This window comes from Dromiciops gliroides, chromosome 2 (genome assembly GCF_019393635.1).
Source record: "Dromiciops gliroides isolate mDroGli1 chromosome 2, mDroGli1.pri, whole genome shotgun sequence".
Classification (NCBI taxonomy): domain Eukaryota; kingdom Metazoa; phylum Chordata; class Mammalia; order Microbiotheria; family Microbiotheriidae; genus Dromiciops; species Dromiciops gliroides.
This window is the reverse complement of record NC_057862.1, coordinates 548,738,457-548,758,963: the sequence shown is the minus strand read 5'-3', so window position 1 is coordinate 548,758,963 and position 20,507 is coordinate 548,738,457. Positions and strand designations below refer to the sequence as shown.

At 39.5% G+C, this 20,507-nt stretch overlaps 1 protein-coding gene across 1 annotated transcript in view; it reads right to left on the bottom strand.

Moving 5' to 3' along the window:
- Positions 1-20,507, bottom strand: part of ACOXL (acyl-CoA oxidase like) — a 536,612-nt gene that overhangs the window by 503,878 nt on the left and 12,227 nt on the right.

Sequence of the window (20,507 nt, the reverse complement as noted above, 5' to 3'; positions counted from 1 at the left end):
CTACAGCATCAGATTTTCCACCTGTTCATCCGTCACCACATTGAGACCAACAACCTAATGATTGTGATATTTCTCCTTATTATACTTGACCTTGTCAATTGAAAAGAGAGTCTAAAAGAGCCACATCAGCATTGACCTGGGTCAAGAGGTTAAGTAGATACTTGTCATCTCCATAGATACCAATGGCCGAACCACACACAGAAGTCGTTTCTTGATATCCTTGAATGCCAACAGGTAGCCCGATTTCTTAAGATCTTTGCAGGCTTTGTTTGTTTTGTTCATCAAAGAAGACATAAGACATCACAAGGGTGATGGCCTGAAATCCACCTGAATTGAAGTGAACCAGAGCTGTGCAGTCATCAGCCTCACTTTCTCCTCCAGAGCCACCCAAGTCTCGTGGCAAGACAAAAGTAAAGACAACTGATGATGGCCCAGGATGCACTAAATGACCTTAGCCTTTTAAAATTAAGGTCATTTCCCAAGCCCCAGTTTGTCTGAAGCAATGTCCATTCAGTGACCAAGGGCTAGGTAAAAATTGAGACAAAAGATGATCTACAGCATAATCCAAAAACAAAATCACCTGTTTCTCTCTCCATTCAACCTTATCCAAATGTTTTTCCCTATGCTTCCCCCTTCTCATTCCTGAATTTCTTCACATAAGAAACATCTCCTGGCCTCTTCTACTTTACCTAGTCTATTTCTTTACAAGTTACACCCATCCAGAGACATATTCCAGGTTCAAGTTTCAGCCCACCAAGGCTCAGTGATGCCTCTGAGGTCAATTTTACCTCGTTACACCAAAACCTCTAGTTCCTTGTACTTAATATCTAAACTTGAAGCATCTGTGCAGAGGCATTTAAGGACAGGGTTTTACTATTTACTCTTTCTATAGATTTTCTTTCTTGTGAACTTCTGAGTGTTTCAATTGCTGAGTTTTTTTTCCTTTCATTATAGCTACTCTCTATGACATATAACTTCATGAATAATAAATATGAGCTTTATATGAACTAATGTATAGTGAAGTGAGCAGAACCAGGTAAACATTGTACATGACAGCAATATTGTTCGATAAAGAACTGAATGACAACTATTCTTAGCAATACAATGATCCAAGGCAATCCCAAAGTACTTACATTAAGCATACTATCCTCCTCCAAAGAAAGAACTGATATTGACTGAACAGACTGAAGCATGCTATTTTTCACTGTCTTTCTTTTTCTTTCTCTTATTCCAGTTTTCCTGTGCTAAATGACTAATATGGTAATGTTTTACGTAACTGTGCACGTATAACCTATATCTGATTGCTTGATTCCTGGGGGGAAGGAGGGAGGAAAAGAGGGATAGAATTTGGAACTCAAAACTTAAAAATATTTATTATAGAAAAATAATAATGATAAATACAAGCAATTCTTTCCTCCCTGCCATTCATGTCATTATTTTAAAGCCATCTTAAATACATTTGCAAGACATTAGGCTAATACATTTTACTAGCCTTTGTTAGGAAGCTATCATTCCTGCTTGTTATTTCTTTTTATTATTGCTACCTTTTGTTTTTATCTCACATATATTTCCAATTATATGTAGCATAATGGATAGAGTGCTGGGCCTGCAATCAGGAAGACCTAAATTCAAATTTGACCTCCAGCACTTACTAGCTATATGAACCTGGGCTTATCCTCTTTTCCTCAGGTACTTCATCTGTAAAATAGAGATAATAACAGCACCTCCCTTCCAGACTGTTGTAAGGATCAAATGAAATATTTGGGAAGTGCTTAGCACTGTAGCGGTGACTGTGTGTGTGTGTGTGTGTGTGTGTGTGTGTGTGTGTGTGTGTGTGTGTGTGTGTGTGGCGCACGCGCAGGCAATGATGGCCAACGGCTCATCATCATATACAATGGGCCACTTCCCTTCCTCATTCCACCGGAGGATCTCATTCACTTTATCATAACCAATGTAAGAGCTACCACTAGATCTCTCACTTTGTCTTGATCTTGCCTAGGAATTGGTCATGCCCCTCCTCTTTGAGAACCCTCATGCCCCAAAAGGAGGGGATGCCCACTGGGCTGTTGCTCATCATGCCGATGTCGGTGATGAGTATCAAGCCAAAACTATGCTATGACATGCCATGCCTTGGCCTCAGACACATCTCTTGTTCTACCTTCAATGAAGCCCTGATTATATTAATTAGCCTGGAAACCTGAGGTGTAGTTGTGATAAAGACAAAATAATCTCTGAGTGCCAGGGCAGTGGCCACCCCAGCCTCAGTAGCTCTATCTCCTGGGGAATGAGTGAATGAATGAAAAAAAAAAAAAAAGCATTTCTCAGAAGCTTACTTTGTAAAAGTAGGGTACTAAACAAAGAGGATGCAGATGGAAAAGTAAGATAGTCCCTGATCTCAAGGAGTTCACAATGTTTTTCAATTAATTTTTTTCAGTTAACAAAAATCTATTTTTCTTCCTTCTACCTCCTCTCCCATTAAAAGAAAAAAGAAAAACAAAACCCTTTTAACAATATATGTTGAGGGAGCAGCTACGTGGTGTAGTGGATAGAGCACCGGCCCTGGATTCAGGAGGACCTGAGTTTGAATGTGACCTCAGACACTTGACACTTGCTAGCTGTGCGACCCTGGGCAAGTCACTTAATCCTCATTGCCCAGAAAAAACAAACAAACAAACAAAAAACAACATATGTCAAGTCAAGCAAAACAAATTCCCACATGAGCCAAGTTCAAAAATCTACACATCTCATTCTGTACCTCAAGTACATCACCTTTCTATCAGGAATAACATGCTTCATTGTAGGACCTCTGGAATCATGGCTGGTCTTTGCATTAATCACAATTATTAAGTCAATTGAAATGTTTCTCTTTATAATGGTGTTATCACATAAATTGTTCTCATCCTGTTCACTCTGCTTCAGTTCAGATAAGTCTTCCCAGGTCTCTCTGTAACCATGCCTTTGATTTTAGCTACACATCTGATGAAAAGATCCCTGGTCCTTATGTCAAAGCAGATAGCAATGCATAGTCTTTTGTATCATTTGTATTTGACAGTGCCAAGGACTTTGAAGATAAGATATGTTCAATTTTTCTGAGTCTTTGGGAACTGTGGCTACAACACCAACAGAGGCAATTACCAGGCTGAATTTCCACAAGGGTTGAGTGGGATGATGGCTGTGGGAGCTGGGCTACAATGAGCCCTGGGGGTATGGAAGTGCTGCTATTGCCAGGGCTTTGGGAGCAATTATGGGGGGAGAAGGTGGGCCCCTTCTCCAGTGACTGCTTCCCTCAGTGAAGGCTGTAAGGGTTGTAAGCATTGCTATTTCAAGGGCTATTGGATTCAGAGTCCTACACTTTCTCCTTGGGGAGCTGAGGAAAGGTGGTGGCCTAAGTGTTTCTGGTGGTGGTTTGATCTGGAATGTGCCACCCTGCTGTGTTTCTCTCAGGCTGCTTTGCTGTTTTGGCTAGATGAGCTTGCCCTACAGGTGGGGTCTTTAGGGTTATCTTTTTGGTCAGTGATGAGAACAGGTCATATGGTTTTAGTGAGGTCAATATAGCCTAGGAAGTCAAAGAAGGCATCGTAGATGATCATGCCTATGCCTGCTGCTGTAAAGCCCATGATTCAGGGCTTAATAACTGCCCCTGCTAATCAGAGAGACAGGCAGGGCAGGACTCAGGTGGGAAGAAGTGAGCCAAGCTGGGAGGAAGAAGGGAAAGAAGCTTCTTCCACTGTGGCTACACCAGCTGCTTCTCCCTCAAAGAACAGAAACAGTAAAAACATTTCAACAGAACATATCAAGATTTTTAAATCAAAAATATGAAGTGAATTCAATACAGAACAGACTGATGCAGTGGCAGCCATGTTAAAATGAATTACCTGCTGAAATTTGAAAGAAGGAATACATAGAATTCCACTTTGCGTTTTATCTACAATAGTGTTTGGTCTATAATTAGAGGTCCGAAATTCTCTATATTGAACACTTATTCCAAAGTTAACTTTGTTAATGGTTCATCGGGATTTTATTTTGCAGAGAGATATCTTCGAGGTCATCTATTCCAAATGCCTCACTTTTATGGAATAGAAACTGGAGCCCAAAGAAGCTAAGTGACTTATCCAGACATAATCACACATGTAGAGACAGAGATGGAATTTGAACCTAGGTACAGACTCAGCATTCTTCTGTTTCACACTGCCCTGATGTGAAGAATCTTAATTCTCAATGGTCAATGTTCACTCAAAACCATCAAGCTATTCAAAAAACGAAATCTTCACACAACAGTATTAAGAGCTCTCCACTAGTACAAATTAAATCTTACTTAAGCTGTAGGATATTTTTGTAACCAGAATTATCTAAAAATTGTACCTTTAAAAACTGAAAAATCTTTGCAACAGTTTTCATATCTTACATAGTGACCACCCTAGTTCAGGCTCTCATCATCTGTTGCCTAGATTATTGCAATAGGCTCCTAATTGCTTGCTCACTGACCATACTACACCTCTCCCCCACCCCGCACCCACCCATCCCCAGACTCCTGTACCTAACCCACTTCCAATCTCTCCCCTCCCTAATACATCTACTAAAATCATCTTCCTAAAACATGGGTCCAACCATATCATTCCCCTGCTCAAAGGTCTTTTTTGGTTCTTGAGCCTGTAGGATAAAACACAACAGGTCAGTCTGGCATTTAAAGCCTTCTTCAATCTGACTCCATTTTAACTTTCCCATAAATGTTTCACATTAATCCTCTTGGTGTACTTGATGTTTCAGCCAAACTGTACTATAAGCTACTCTCCAAACTCCACATTCCTTCTCTTGCCTACCTGTATTTACCCAGTCTATCTCCTGTTCCTGGAATGCACTCCCTCCTTCCTCGTGACTCCTCTTAATTCTTCTCTTCCTTCAAGGCTCCACTTTGCTTCTCTGTAGCACTTTCCATCAGCACCACTCTTTAACACACACACTAGTTGTTAATGTTTTCCACCTCCTCGACTTACTTTTGATTTCCTTATGTACAAATTGGATCTCTGCCCTAACTCTACCCCTGTAAAACGAAAGCATCTTTCTGTCTTGAAAATAGGAATTGCAGGGCAGCTAGGTGGCGCAGTGGATAAAGCACCAGTCCTGGATTCAGGAGGACCTGAGTTCAAATCCAGACTGACACTTGACACTTACTAGCTGTGTGACCCTGGGTAAGTCACTTAACCCTCCTTGCCCCTAAAAACAAACCAAAACAAAACAAAATAGGAATTGCTTCATCTTCCTTTAGACTTTAAGCTCCTTGAGGGCAGGGGTTAGGTGGGGGGGTTTTGCCCCCCCCTTTTTTTTGCATCCCCAACACTAAGTGCCTGGCACATAATAGATGCTCAATAAATGTTTATTGATTGATTGGTCTTGATGTCCACGAAGCAGCATGGCACAGAAGAAATCTTATATTTGGAATCAGGTGACCTAGTTTTGATTCCCAGATCTACCACTCACCACCTTTATTACTTTGAGCAAGTTATTAACTTAACCCCCTTCTCTGAGCCTCCCCCACCCCTATGTAGTGTCTGGTTGCTATGGCAACAGATATTCTAAAATTGGAATAATACACACTAGATGAGTAAATCTGTGAAGTATTCAATATGTTGAGAGGAAATGTGGTACAGTGCATAGAACACAGGACTAAAAGGCAGGGAGACTTTAGTCAGTGACTGTACTAGTTGCTTGATTCTGGGCAGGGTACTTCCCCTCTCTGCACCTCAGTTTCATGATCTGTAAAATAAGGGACTAGCAGATTTCTACAATCATTTCCAGCACTAAATCTATGATGATACTGTAATCCTTGTCTTTGTATTCCATGTATCTAGCATAGTATTTCACATACCCAATCCATTGCCAAGGCTTTTCTTTTTGACCTTCACAACCTCTCTTAAAAGTCATCATCTCTCTACTCATAAAGCCTCCACCCTACTTCAGGTCCTCTTCACCTCTCACCTGGATGATTGTACTAACATTCTAAATGGTCTCCTTGACTCAAGTCTCTCCCCACTCCAATGCATCCTCCCCAGAGCTGCCAAAGTGATTTTTCTAAAGCACGGGTCTGACTGCTCTCTTCATTCCTTTCCCCATACCCAACCCCCACCACATCCTCAAAAAATCCAATGGCTTCCTATTACCTCCAACCCCTTTGTTGGCCATTTAAAGCTCTTTATGTCCTAGCCCTGAGTTTTAATCTGAGTTCAAATCTGGCCTCAGACACTTACTAGCTATTTGACCCTGGGCTTAACCCTGTTTACCTCAGTTTCCTCATCTGTAAAGTGGTCTGGAGAAGGAAATGCCAAAACCACTCTAGTAGCTATACTAAGAAAACCCCAAATGGGGTCACAAAGAGCTGGACATGACCAAAACAACTGCAACACACTCTACAATCTAGTCATACTAGTGTACTTGCTGATCCTCGTACAAGATCCTCCATTTCCTCTTTTCATGACTTTGTTCTTTGACCTCACCTCCACTTCTTAGAATCTCTGGCTTCCTTCAAGACTCAGTTCAACACTTTTTTAGGGTGTGAGAGTGTGTGTGTGTGTGTGTGTGTGTGTGTGTGTGTGTGTGTGTGAAAGAGAGAGAGAGAGAGAGAGAGAGAGAGAGAGAGAGAGAGACAGACTGACAGACAGACAAACTGGGTCTTCCTATCTCATCCCGGTTTTAGGAAGGACATTGATAAACTAGATAATGTCCAAGGGAGGGCAACCAGGGTAATGAAGAACCTGAAGATCACAACATATGAGAACTGACAAAAAGTCTGGGAATATTCAACCTAAAGAAGACAGGGGGAGAGCATGGTAACCATCTTCAAGTATTTGAAGAGTTATCATGTAATGATAAAAATGAATAAATTTTTTTCTGCTTAGTCCCAAAGGGCAGAATTGGGAGCAATGATAGAAGTTTCAGATGAATTTAGGATTGTTATCAGTAAAAACTTTCTAAGAATTACAGCTGACCCCAGTGGGACATGGGCTGCCTCAGGACGTAGTGAGTTCTTCCTCAATGGAAGTCATCAATGACTTCCTTGTCAGGCACACTGGGAATGTCTTGGGATTCAGTATAAATAATTATATCTATATAACATCGTGAGGAGGATATAACTATTGATCCTAGGCCACGGGCCGCTCTGTGGTTTTAAACATCCTTGGGGTAGGTGGATTCATGCATTCAGCAAAATTTTAAAAGTTTCTACTCTGTACAAGGCTCTGGCAATACAAAAAACAAAAACAAAACCGTCCCTTCTTTCGAGAAACACAGAGAACGAGAGAGAGACAGAGACAGAGAGACAGAGAACAAATGGTGCAGTGGGGTAGGGATATCAAGGAGGGTTTCTTGCAAGAGATGGCACTTGAATTGAGGCTCGAAGGAAGAAAAGGATTCTGAGAAGCAAAGATGAAGAGCAAATACATTTTAGGCTCAGAGCACAGTTTGTGTTAATGTCTGAGAGTGGGAGATGAAGTTATGAATTTAGGGAACAGCAAGTATTCTAATTTGGCTGGAACATAAAGTCTGTGAAGGAGAAGTCATGTGAAACAAGCCTGGAAAGTTTGGGTGGAGGAACATTGTGAATGGGCTTAAATTCCAGGCTGAAGAATGTGTACTTTATCCTAGAGGAACAAGGAAGTCACTAAAGATTTTCAAGTAGGTAAATGATGTTGTCAGACCTCCTGTGGTCAGACCTGTGCCTTAAGAAGGTGAGTTTTACAGTTTCATGGAACAAATGGGGCGGGGGGGGGGGGGGGGGGTGTGGTGGTGGTAGAAATATGAAGACCAAATAGGAGATTATTGCAATGGCCCAGATCAGTGGTAATAAGGCCCTTAAATTGGTGACTGGAAAGAATAAGATAAATGTGAGATGTTGTGGAGGCAGAGGAATTGACAAGACTTGGTAAGTGATTGTGGGAGTGAGGAAGAGAGAAAAGTAGGGGAGATCTGTTAGTGCTACAAACCTGGGCTGGCTGGTGGTGTTGCTATTTATCTTTCCTTCTCAGAGAGGACCAATGACATCGGCAGGGTGCTATCTTAACTTGGGAGTCAGCCTCACTCTCTCCTCCAGAGTTGTACAATCCAGTGGAAAAAACAAAAGTCAAGAGGACTGGTGATGGAGAGCAATGGAACTATGCCCAAAGGGCTATGGGACTGTGCATATGGGACCCTTTGACCCAGCGATACCATTACTTGTTCTGTATCCCAAAGATATCATAGAAAAAGGAAAAGGACCCACATGTACAAAAATATTTCTAGCAGCTCTCTTTGTGGTAGAAAAGAATTGGAAATCGGGGGGATGCCCATCCATTGGGGAATGGCTAAACAAGTTGTGGTATATGAATGTAATGGAATATTATTGTGCTGTAAGAAATGATGAGCAGGCAGATTTCAGAGAAACCTGGAAAGACTTAAGGACTGATGCTGAGTGAAGTGAGCAGAACCAGGAGAACATTATACACAATAACAGCAACATTGTGTGATGATCAATTATAATAGACTTGGCTCTTCTCAGCAGTGCAGTGATCCAAGACAATTCCAAAGAACTCATGATGGAAAATATTCTCCACATACAGAAAAAAGAATTGTGGATTCTTAATGCAGATTGAACCATACTGTTTCTACTTTGGGGCTGGTTTTTTTTTTCTTTTTTCAGGTTTTTCCCTTGTGTTCTGATTCTTCTTTCACAATATGACTAATGCAGAAATGTTTAATGTGATTGTACATATATAACCTAAAAAAATTTTTAAAAGAAAAAGAAAACGCAAAGAGAGGGATGATTCAAAGATCAAAGTGAGAGTACTACATTTTTCTATTAGGAAAAGCCTTAGAGGTAATAACATAATAAATTTAGAGCTGGATCGTCTACCCCAACTTCCTTATCCTACAAGTGAAAAAACAGACCTAGAGACTTAAAATGACTTGCCCAAGGTAATAGCAGGAATGAAACCATCTCAGCAGATGTGCTAAACCAGGTTGAGGGTAACCAACAGGCCTCAAACCTGTTGATGAATTAGGGGGATGTCTACCCCAAGAATGTGAAGACTCCCCGGCAGAATGGGTAGATGAGAATAATCTATTCCAACCGTCATGAAGGTGGCAAAAGCAGGCACTGTGAGGCCAGACACTGAGGACACCAAAGTCATCCACTGCATAGTGGATCACTGCCAGTCATCTTGACTTTTGTCTTGCCCCTGGACTTCAATGACTCAGGAAGAGAGTGAGACACTGCCTCACTTAAATCCAATTCACTAGAGAGTCAAGACATCTTCTGTGATGTCACTGGTTCTCATGGATAATGAGGGATAAACAACAGGAAATAAATGCTGAAGCCAGGATACAAACCCAGGTCATCTGGCTTCTAATCCAAAGCTCTGTTCCATGAAGAAAAATGCACAACTTTTTAAACACCCAAGAAACTACCATTCATAATTAGCTTTTTAAATTTTATTATGGAATTGCCAAGAAATCTTATTATTCAGTTTTATAGAGTACAGGGAGAATGTTGACACACAATTCCAAAACTAAATATAGAACTCATGACTCAGCAGACAACACTCTTAATTCTTTGTTTCTTTCCCCAAACCATTTAAGAAGTAGGATAAAGCAATGCAGATGTGAGATGTTCATAGCTAGAAGTATGGACTGGGACCACCCAAACTCCAAGGTAATCTCCTAACAAAAGTCTCTCAGTATGACTTTGTAAAAAGAACACGAATTTTGAAGCAAGACAACCTAGGTTCCTATCTTAAATCTATCACTTCCTAACTCTGACATCTTAAAAAAATTATTCATCTTCTCTCATCTACAAAAAAAGGAGGAAAATAATTGTATTACCTATCTAATGAAACTGTTATGAGAATCAAATGAAATAATGTAATTAAAGGGGCTTCATAAACTGTGGTGAAAGAGTGAAATGTGGTTGAAAGAAGCAAAGTCAAACCTACGGTGGGACGACCAGGGCTGAAAAACCATATGCCAAAATTTAAAGGGTGCAAATAGCATTAAAACAACGCTGAGGTACCACCTATCACCTATCAGATTGGCTAAAATGACAAAAAAGGAAAATAATAAATGCTGGAGAAGCTGTGGGAAAATTGGAACACTAATGCATTGTTGGTGGAGCTGTGAACTGATCCAACCATTCTGGAGAGCAATTTGGAATTATGCCCAAAGGGCGATAAAGCTGTCCATACCGTTTGACCCAGCAATACCACTCTTGGGTCTTTTTCCCAAAGAAATCATGGAAAGGGGAAAGGGACCCACATGTACAAAAATATTTATAGCTGCTCTTTATGTGGTGGCAAGGAATTGGAAGTTGAGGGGATGCCCATCAATTGGGGAATGGCTGGACAAGTTGTGGTATATGAATACAATGGAATACTATTGTGCTGTAAGAAACAATGAGAAGGAGGAGTTCAGAGTAACCTGGAGGGTCTTGCATGGGCTGATGATGAGTGAGATGAGCAGAACCAGAAGAACATTGTACACAGTATCATCAACATTGAGTGTTGATCTACTGTGATGGACTATATTCTTCTCACCAATGCAATGGTACAGAAGAGTTCCAGAGAACTCATGATAGAAGAGGATCTCCAAATCCAAGAAAAAAAAAAAAAGAACTGCGGATTATAGATGCTGAATGAACCATACTATTTCTTTTGGTTTTGGTGCTGTTGTTTTTTCTATTTTGAGGTTTTTCATCATTGCTCTGATTTTTCTCTTATAACATGACTAATGCAGAAATAGGATTAATGTTATTATGTGTGTGTGTACATACACACACACACACACACACACACACACACACACACACATATATAAAACCTATATCAGATTACCTGCTGTCTAGGGGAGGGGGGAGGGAGGGAAGGGAGGGAAAAAAATCTGAAATTGGAAAGCCTGCATAAACAAAAGTTGAGAACTATCTTTACATGTAATAGGAAAAAAAATAAAACACCTTATTAATTAAAAAAAAAAAGGTGCAAATAGCACCACCCCAAGGAGTGCTTCCTCTCCCCACCTCTAACTAGGGATCACATCTCATATGAACTCCTCTCAACCTGCCTCCCAGCCTGGCCAATAGCAGCTTTGACCTAGGGCCTGCTTCCTCTCTCCCATAGCCCCACCACCAGCCTCTAGTCTGTCCTATCTTTTTCCTTGTTGCAAGCACAAAAATTCCTTTTCAGGACCCAGAAAAAAACACCAGACTTGAAAATCAGAGACCAGTCTTAATACTAGTGATGTGACAAAGCCAATTAAGTTTTAAGTTTTGGCCAAGTATCTGTAAAATGGATATATGGTCAATTCTACTATAATGTGACATGTGTTCCTATTGCTACCCATTTTTCAAAGACCCCATCCAACACCATCAAATTTCTATCTTTCTTACAAGCTTATCCCACATTTGTTTTCTAATCTGCTTTAAGTGAATAGATAAGATTCCTTCATTTTGTAATGATTGGAATGATGCCACCTGCTGGAGACTGACTGTAGAAAAGCTCTGCCATGAGGAGAAGGCCTCTGAGGGCAAGCCATGCAGTCAAGGTCCTTGGCATCAGAAAGTGATGTTTGCTCGTGGGTACTGTCTATCAAGGCTACCAGCCAATCACCTGGAGGAGCCTCCCATTTCTGGGAGGACACAAAGGAGGAAGGAGACACTGGTGAGACTGTGCTTCCTCTTTGGCTGTGAGACATCAGCATGGTGGCAGGGAACTTCACAGGGGAGTTTAGGAAGGTGAGGATTTCAGGCTATAAGAAATCTGTTCTCAATCTTTCTTTTTATTTTACTACCTTTCAATAAACCCTTAAAAAACCTAAACTTGTTTATCAGTGATTTTAGTCAGTTTCCCCCCAAAACTGGGGGGACAGATTAGAACCCACATTTAGAATTTTAAATTATACAATTTCATGATCTGGGGGGTTGAAGACATAGTCTCTGTGGTCCCCCATTTCTGGGAAACTCAACAATACAATAACTTAAGTGCTTCCTGAGTAGCCTTGTCTCTGACTGGAAATCTGTGGGAATAAGATATTCTGAAAAAAAAAACAAGGGATATTTTCAAGTGTTTTGTAAAAAACCTGCAACCCCAAAACACTGAAAAAAGGTGGCTTTTTTAAATCCCATAGCAACATATCAAAATATTAAATATATTTTAAATTTTACCCTAATTACAAAGTAAAAGAATTTTAAATTTAGAAGTGACCTAAAGCAGCTATCCATAGTAATTCATACCAAAAAAGGAATCTTCTCTAACATAAAAGGAGAAATGGTTATCCATCCTCTTCACGAAGATCTTAATGGAAGAGAAAGCAAGTACCTGTCAAAGCAACCGATTGCATGTTTGGATAGCTCTACTAGTTAGCAAACGTTTCCTGATGTTAAGCTGGAATTCGTCTCTTTGCTCTTCCCTCTAGGGCCAAAAAACAAGACTAATATCCCTCTTCCATTTAAAAGCTCTTCGAAAACTTTAACAAGGCTATTGGAAGTCTCATTCTTCTTTTCTCCAAGATAAATGTCTGGCCACTCTCTAGTTTATCAGTGTCCTTAAACTTCAGCTACCATAATTCTCCAATAAGATCTGCCCAGGGCAAAGTACAGAGGTATTATCAACCCCTTATTCCTAAAAGCTGCCTCTCAATTTGGCCAAAGATGCCATTAGCCTTTTTGGCTGCTATAATATATTTGTGACTCACTGGGCCTGTGGCCTGCTCAAAGCTCCAGATTTTTTTTTCCAGATAAATGCTAAACAGGCCTCCCCCAACCTATATTTGTGAAAATTTTTAACCCAAGTGTGAGATTTTACATTCTTCTCTATTGAATTTTTTCTTATTAGACTTGGTCTAATGCTCTAGCTTGTCAAGATCCTTTTGAATTCTGACCATTATCCAGAGGATTAGGTACCCCTTCCAACTTTATGCCATCTGAAAATCTGATAAGTATGTCATATCTTTAGGCTAGTCATTAATGACGATGCTAAATGGCACAAGTATAAGTATGGGGTAGGGGTGGGGGGTGGGGAGGTTCTCCACTGGAGACCTCCTACCAAGCGGACATTGAACTACTGATTCTTCATTCTTGAATCATACTATCCAACCAGTTCTGAACTCCTATAATTGTATTATGGTCTAGGCTGTATCTTTTCCTCTAGGTGACAAAAATAATATGAAACGTTTTGTCAAAGTTTTGGTAAACTACCAGTAATCAGGTAAGCAATTTCTATAGCATTTCTTTGATATACTTATTTTAAAATCCTTTCAAAATAGGGTTAGTCTGGAATGACTTGTTCTTAGTGAAGCCATGCTGACTATATGACTGCTTCCCTTTGCATATGGTCATTATCCATCTCTTAAATGACCCATCCTAGAATTTGCCCTGGAATTGAAGTCAAGTTCACTGGCCTATAGTTTTCAGGATCCATTCTCTCCTCTTTTCTGAAAATCAACACTTGTCCTTTTACAATCCTGCAACATCTCTTCCATTCTCAATGATCTTTCAGATATCTCTGGCAGTGGCTCAGCAATCATAGCTGCCAATCTTTTCAGTCCCTGAAGAGGCAATTCATCAGGGCCAAGTAAAAGGACTTCATCAATGACATCTACATGCTCTCTTACTACCTCCTGACTCATCTTGGGCATCAACTCCATTAGCCATTCATGTTCTGGAATTTCTAGAGCAAGATTATTCTCTTAGGCAGATCAATCCAAAGCAGAGGAAGAATGAAGTGATTCCATCTTCTCTTGTTTGTCATCATCATTGTTTCATCTATCCCAAGCATCAAGGCTATCTCTTCTTTGAGCCTCCTTCCTCTTCCCCCCATCGTTTCCTAAAATCATCCATCATCTTTAGTTTAAGTCAATAAGCATTTATTACGTACCTACTATGTGTTGGGCACTATACTAAGCACCAAAAATACAAAGAAAGGGGAAAAAAGAGAGACCCTTTCATCAAGGAGCTCACATGCTAATTGGGAAGATAACATGCAAACAAGCTATGTGCAAACAAGATATATTTGGAGATAGTAAAAGAGGGAAGGCACTGATGTTAAAGGGCATGAGGAAAGACTTCTTGCAGAAGGTGAGATTTTTAGCCTGGGAAGCCAGGAGATGGAGACAAACAAGGAAGGAATTCTAGGCCTGGAGACAGTAAAAATGCAGTCAAGACATGGAGTATCTTGGGAAAGGAATAGAGGCCAGTATATCACCATATCTTTGATTATGTGAAAGAGAATAAGACTTAAGGAGACTGGAAAAATGTTTATTTTGTTCATTCTTCATTTTCAGAGGACCAGATATTACAAGGGTGATGTCCTAACATGCTCCTGAACTGATTTAATTGAGGGACAACTGTCCAAAGTCATCGGTTACACTTTCTCCTTCAGAGCCATTCAAGTCCAGTGGCAAGGCAGAAGTCAAGACAACTGGTGATGGCCAGTTGCAATGGATGACCTTAGCCTTTCTAAATTAAGGTCATTCCCCAGTCTCCACTTTGTCTGAGGCAACTCCTATTCAGTGACCAAAGGCTAGGTAAAAACTGAGACAAAAGATGGTTTACAACATGATCCAAAGACAAAATCACCTGTTGCTCTCTCCATTCAACCTTATCCAAATGCTCTCCACCATGCTTCCCCCTTCTCATTCCTGAATTTCTTCACATAAGAAACATCTCCTGGCCTCTTCCTCTTTACCTCGTCTATTTCTTTGCAACAAATTACACCCATGCAGAGCCATATTCCACGTTCAAGTTTTAGCCCACCAAGACTCAGTGATACCTCTGAGATCCAATTTGCCTCCTTACATTAGGATCTCTAGTTCCTTGTACTTATTATCTAAATTTGAAATATCTTTGCAGAGGCATTTAAGGCCTGGGTTTTGCTATTTAGTCTTTCCCTGAATTTCGTCTCTTGTGAACTTCTGAGTGTTTCAACTGCTAGTATTTTTATTTAGCTACTCTCTATGATATATAATTTCATGAGTAATAAACATAAGTAATTTTCTCCTGCTGCCAGCCATGTTATTATTTCAAAGTCTTTTAAAATACATTTGCAGGACATGGGGCTAATATATATTACTAGCCTTTGTTAGGAGTCTGTCCTTCCTGCATGTTATTTCTTTTTTATTATTGCTGCCTTTTGTTTTTATGTCATATGCATTTCTAATTATATGTGCCACTGTGGATAGAGTACTGGGTCCCGAATCAGGAAGAACCAAGTTGGAATCATTGACTATATTGCTTTCCTGATTCTGTCTACTTCACTCTGCATCAATTCAAATGCTTTCTCTTGCTTTTCTAATTCATCACGTTGCCCATTTCTTATGGCACAATAACATTACATTCACATACCATCATTTGTTAAGCTATTTATCCATACCTGATTTGTTTTTAGTTCTTTATTCCCACAGATTGATGCTATGAACATTTTTGGTATATATGAGACCTTTATATCTTTGGCCTCCCTAACATATATACATAACTAGCCATGGAATATCTAGGTCTAAGGAAATGCATATTTTAGTCCATTTCTTATTCCAAACTACTTTCAGAACGACTTGATTAATTCACAGCTCCTTCAGTTAGTGTGCCTGTCTTCCTATATAGCCCCTTCAACATTTATTTTTTGTCATCTTTATTAATTTACCTTATCTTGTTTTTAATTGTTTTGCTTATTATAAAGAATTACTTTAATTTGCATTTCCATTATGAATAATATGGGGTAATATTTCATATAGTTAGTTGAGTTTACAATTATTTGTTCATATCTTCAACTGCTTGTCAATGGTTGTCTCTTAGTCTTAAATATTTGGGCTAATTCCCTCTATTTTGGATATTAGACTTTCACAAAAGATATTTTGTGCAAAGTTTTGTGGAGTTTTTTGCCCAATTTGTGATCTTTATTCCTATCCTAGAAGCACTGATTTTATTTGTTCAAAAGCTTTCTAATTTCATATCTTTTTTTTTTCCTTTTTTCTTTTTTTTTTGCAGGGCAATGAGGGTTAAGTGACTTGCCCAGGGTCACATAGCTAGTAAGTGTCAAGTATCTGAGGCCAAATTTGAACTTAAGTTACTTAACCTCAATCCCCCCCCCCAAAAAAAGAATAAATTATACAAGACTAGGTTTCTTTCCTTTTTTTAATCTTAACAGAGTTAATAAATTATAGGATCAAGAGAATGCAGTAGATATAGTTGACCTAGCCTTTAGCAAAATACTGATAAAGTATCTGGTTCTGGTGGCTAAGATGGAGAGTTGTAGACTAGACAGTAATATAATTTGATGGCTTCAGAAGAGATGGAATGACAAGATAGAACAATAGTCAGTGATATAATGGCAGCCTGTTTAAGGTTCCTCTGTTCAGATGTCTTAGGCATCCATGTATGTATCTGTGCTGTTTATCATTATTATCATGTGGCAACCACAGAGAAATGGCCTCCACAATGGACGACAGAGCAAGGATCCAAAATGCTCTGAATAGGCTAAAGCTTGTACTGAATCTAAGACAAATTAAATAGGATGAATGAAAAGGCTTAAACTTGAATTGGTTGTTTTCATGTTGGGTGTTTTTTTTTTATATCAGCTTCACAAGTACAAGCTGGTGTTGGCATTGGTTAGAGCGGTCTGAAGAAATCTGGGGTTTTTAGAGGACCACAAGTGCAAGATGTGGCAGCCCAAAAAGCCAAGGTGGAGCTTCTAGGAATCAGGAGTCGATAACATCTCTGTACTCTGCCCTCAGCAGGCCACATCTAGAGTGTTCTTAGCACCACAATTTAAGATGACAATGTCTGGAGGAGGACAACCAGTGTGATGAAAGACCTTAACTCTAAGATAAATGAGGCTCAATTGGAAGATCTATGAGTGTTTATTCAAGAAAAGAGAAGCTTCAGAAGGGGTAGGAGAGCTTTCTTCAACTATCTGAAGGGCTGTCAGAGAAGAGTGGTGAGAGCCTTGTTCTGATTGGCCACTGAGGGCAGAACCAGAAAAGAGTAAGTTCAAATTGGAAAGCAAAGTTAGGCTTGATGCCAGGAATATCTGCCTAATTACTAGAGATGTCTAAAAGTGCAAAAGGTTGGCCTGGAAGGTAGCAAGTTCCTCTTCCTTGAAGGTCTTCAAGCAGAGACCAGATGTCTATTTGCTGGGTATGTGATAGCTGGGGTTCATATTCAGGAACAGGTTGGACTAGAAGGTTGGAAAGGTCCTTTCTGGCTCAGAAATTCTTTGAATCTGTGAGGATGCTGTTCCAAACCAGTTTTTCACCAAATTGCTTTACAATTTTCCTAGCAGCTCTTGTCAAATAGGGAGTCTTTTCCTATCTGGGCAAGTTTGTTGTTTTAGGAGATAGTGTTGGATCTGGAGTCAAGTGAAATTGAGGGCAAAGCTGGCTTCAGACACTTAGTTATATGATCCTGAGCGAGTTACTTAACCACTGTCTTCCTTAGTTTCCCTAACTGTAAAAACAAGGATTAAAAAGAGCACTTTCTTCCCAGGGGGGTTGTTTTTTTAATTTTGTGAGAAGATAAAAATATTTGTAAAGCATTTTACAAACCTTAAAGTGCTATGTAAATGCTACCTGTTATTGTTAGTTTCTGTTCTCCTGTGTAGCAAACAGTTATAGAGAGGGATTATTTCTGATTCTTACTAATGTCATCTTTTCTGTCATTCCCAAAATATAAGCCATGGTCTAGATATTAAAATCCCATTGTCGGGCTTGATCTTCATAGCCAGCTTTTTATTTCCCAAACACATATTTCTCTTTTACTTCCCTTGCCTTCAGGGGTAAGAGCGAGGAAAACACAATCTGTATTCCCATGATCTTCTATTTCTTACTCAAAACACTGTAATCCTTGGCAGTGCTTTCTAAATTCCTTAGGTCAGTATCATTTACATCCAAAAGACCTGTCAAGTCTTGGGAAGTTCTCTGTTATGTCTCAGATCCACGTTCTGGGGAGACAACAGACCTCTCTGTTGTCACGTTAATAAACAGCTGCCTTGGTACCTTTGAGCAGGGAACCACCAGCCACCAGGACGCTGTTTTTTCTTCCCCTGGCCCTTAGATGATTTTCCACCTGATAGCTTTTGTAGTTTTCTTTTATCATTCCTTAGAAGAAAAAGGAAAACACTGTTTCCTCTTCAAAGCAGTCACCTCCCTCCTCAAGAAGAACATCAAACTAGTTTTTTGAATCTTCCAGTCCACAGTTGTCCTTTTCCTTCCCTTCTTCTGTGCGACATTCTTCCACTTTCCAATTTCCTGGCAAAGGTCAAGTTTCTGTTCTGTCACTTTATTTCACACACACACACACACACACACACACACACACACTGAAGCCCTACTTCCATTTATTAAAAAGAAACTTCATTTTCTCAAAAAAACAAAAACAAAAACAACCACCCAAAACCCTCTACTGTGAAGAGGTATTATTTGAGTTCCCTTTACCTTCTATTATAGGAGGTAGCATGACTTACCCTTGAAATATAATTACTTGGCTACAATAGAAATATAAATATCACACACTCAATGCTAGGGAGGGAAAAAGCCATCCCCCCTCTCCATCCTAACCAAGATTCTCAGCCTTGTCTTTTTTTTTTTTAACTACTTTCAAATGTTTACACAACTCCTGAGCACCTCTTTAAGATCTTTATCACCCTCAAAAACTTGAAGGCCACACCAGGCTTCCTTTCTTTTATCTCAACAACTTACTTGCCATATCCTACTTCCTTTCTCCTTTCTCAACAGCCTCTTACTTTGTTTCAACAATTTGTTTTACTAACCAGCTTGTTTTACATACTCAGCAACTATCTTCTCCTTTTTTTTAAATTTGGATTTGGAAGAACAAGTTCAAATCTGTGCCCTGGTTTAAACCCCACCCCTGCCACTTAGTGGCTGTGTGAAGTGGTCATTCTTATCAGAAATCTCACCTTCATCTGTAAAATGAGGGAGTGGGATTAGATGGGATGGCGGCTGAAGTCTCTTCTTGCTCTAAATAGATGACTTCTCTGATTCTTCTCAAGCCTTTCCCTTCAGGTATGTCACTCAATTTTTTTTCTTGAGTCTTCATTCAACTCATTCTTAGTTCTCCCAAATTTCTTCTCTCCCAGATTCAACTTTTGGTGGTCTCCTCAAGTCCAGCCCCCGAAAAATCACTTTGGAGGCAATCAGGATTAACTGACTTGCCTAGGATCACACAGCTAGTAAGTGTCTGAAACTGGATTTGAACTCAGATCCTCCTGACTCCAAGGCCAGTGCTCTATCCACTGCGCCACCTAGCAGTCCCCAAAATCACTTTCATAGATTGTTTCTCCTTGTTCAGTTTAAGATCTTGTCTCTTTTCTGTTTTCTCCTGTAATTCTCTCTCACTGAAACTGGAAATAGAATTTTTTATTTCACAAATGCAAGCCTTAGATATTTGTTTTCAAAGGTACAGTGTGGTCAAGTTAAATAAGTTAATGGAAACAAACTAATACATTTCTATTCAATACATAGACTGGATTTAAAAAAAGCTGTTAATCTGTTTTCTCTTTCTCTCATCTAGGTATTCTGAGCAAAAGCAACCCTCATTTTTTAAAAAAGGATTCAAGTGGAGAAATCACCGGCCCTGGATTCAGGAGGACCCGAGTTCAAATCCGACCTCAGACACTTGACAGTTACTAGCTGTGTGACCCTGGACAAGTCACTTAACCCTCACTGTCCCACAAATAGAGAGATAGACAGACAGATAGATATATAGATAAATGAATGAATCAATAAGCAAGCAGACAGATAAATGAATAAACAAATGAATAAATAGTTAGATAATTAAATAGATGGATAAATAAATGGTTAGATAAAAGGATAGATAAATGAAGGAATGAATGGGTGAATAAATAAATGGATAAATAAATGAATGAATAGACAGACAGACAGAAAGACAGATAGATAGATGAGAGGATTCAAAATTTCCCCCCAGTTGCCCACTACCAAGGGTTTGTTATTTTTTTCACTTGGCTGCTCCATAATCTTGAGCAGTAAATCCCAAGTACCATTATCATATTCTCTATACCAACTCAATGTAAAGAATTTGCAGACATGATAAAAGCAGGAAAAAAATCATTTTATGGAAATCCAAGGCCTCAAACTAAGCCCTTTTTAGGATAAAGTTCTCATACAAAAGAACTATTTTATGCCTTTCTATCCCCAGTGCTTGGCATATAATAGGTGATTAATAAATGCTAGTCCACTGAATGAAGCATAACATTATACCTCAGAGTTCTACTGAATATTATAAGGCATAGAGGAGGAAGTTAGCAAAATTCTGGAAGTTCTGTGTTTTCAGAGTCAGGGAATTCCCAGGTATGGGGAAAAGTCTTATGATATTAAGTTGGGAGGTACAGGGAATAACAGGAAGAGGCCAGAGTCAGGAAAAAAGCTTTCCAAACATAGAAAATATACAAAACTACAAGCAGACACTTCAACTTCCATTTGGCGCAAAATTACAATGTCCTGATGTCATAAGGTTGACAACCTCC